We start from the raw sequence: 1,884 nt of genomic DNA, 5'->3' as shown, positions 1-1,884 counted from the left end.
GCATATAAGTTAAACAGTGTCAGTATCTTTCGATATCTTATTTCGTTTCGGAGTTACAGGAAGAAGCGTGCAAATCTTGTCAAAACTGCAGAAAACGGTCAATTTTCCAAAATTTTTAAATCATAAAATGAAAACCAAGATAGATATTAAAAAAACGCTGACAAAGTAATGTAACCACCCCTTAGGGCAACAAGTATACCAAGTGCCATCAAGATACACCTGTAATTTTCAGAGGAGTTTCGAAAAATGTGTCAAAAATTAAAGAATCAAATATTTTTGACAAAAAAATGAAATACCTCTCTAATTAGAATTAGTGAAGATAGAATAACAATGTAAGAAGAAAAATGTTGGGCATCCAACTAGTACCGATTGTGCCAAAGGACAAGCAGATCAACAGAGAAATGACTGAGAAAAGGCAAAAAATATTGTAATACCCAATTTGACCCAGATTGACCAAAAATAAATGGGACCCCCCCCCCCCTTTTTAAGGTAGGTAAGATCTATCACCTAGCCTTCTCGGATAGGGGCGAAAAAACTCGAAGGTCCCGTGTGCAAGTTTTCGGGATTAGCACAGCCTGATTCCCCTTTCGTGGTTTAAGATAGGCAGACGGTAGTCTGACTTAGATAAACAACGATCAATTGCTTTTTTATGGTAAAGAGGGGGAGGTTAGCATTCTTTGTATATAATTATTTATCTTGGAAGAGGGGTTTTGTGATGGTATTGATGTGCACTTGTTTCCTTCTCAAGCTGGTATGTCAGACAAATTAATGTTTGAACCCACAGATAAAGGTGTAACACAGCTGCTATAGAAAAGTAGAGTTTACAAAGGTCTCACCACATCTGACTCAGTCATATTGGAGACGGACGTTAAATTATGCGGAGGTCTCTCCTCTTAAGTATCCTAACTGTGTTGATAAGGGCGTAAAACCCACAATAAACCTTTGTTTTTCTACTAACCTGTACTACGAAAGTATAACATGGCTAGCTACAATAATGAATAACCTGTGGGGTTTGGGCTACACGTTCGTATACCGTACTCTTGTTTGTTTCAGTAAGGTTTTTTTCTGCGCTCGCAACTGCTTAAGGTCACGTGAGCGCCAAGAGGTGGACGTCTACAGAGAAGTCCAAACGGGGAATCAGGCTTACTCTGTTCACCTCTCTAGCCTCAACAGCACAAAGTCTGCTTCGACTATCAAGGCACCCCGGAAAGAGCAGTTCACAAGAGAGTGACAAACATACAAAAGAAATAGAGGAAAATGCCGATAGTAAGGATGAGGAAAGAAAAAGCATAGTATACTCTGTATAGTTTCTGAGTGTCTGGGGTAGGCCTAAAGGCTTTTCTTTGTGACCGTAGTAGTGTCATAATAATCTCCCAACAGAGGCCTACAGAGGAGAAGCGGATAATGAGATGCAGGCTCATGACACTGTACAGAGAGCTGGGCTCTATTGATGGCGGCCGTTGGACTGTGCTTTGCTTTGTGGGAGAGAAAGTCTTTTTGTTTTTTGTTTTGGTAAGTGTTTTATGGCGCTCGCAATTGCATATGAGCGCGCGGGACACAGTAAACATTTTCAGTTGGTAGGAAATTTTGAATGTTTGCCGAGTGGCGACCGAAGCCTTCTCTTATCGATTTGGGACTTCAATAAATGTATTTGTACAGTATCTTGTACCAAAAATGCGTGCAAAGTACAGATAATGAGGTGGAGGAACAGGGAAATTCATCAAACTGTAACTGTCTGTTAGAAAACATTGTAGATAAGGCCAAGGGTCCCATGGAGGGCAGTACTGGGGTTGAGATTAATTAATGATTATGTGGCAGATGGGAGGTAACTGTGCAATCACTAGTGTGTGTGTGTGTGTGTGTGTGTGTGTGTGTGTGTGTGTG

Source organism: Aplysia californica, unplaced genomic scaffold, assembly GCF_000002075.1.
Source record: "Aplysia californica isolate F4 #8 unplaced genomic scaffold, AplCal3.0 scaffold00453, whole genome shotgun sequence".
Lineage (NCBI taxonomy): Eukaryota > Metazoa > Mollusca > Gastropoda > Aplysiida > Aplysiidae > Aplysia > Aplysia californica.
Note: the sequence above shows the minus strand (reverse complement) of the source record.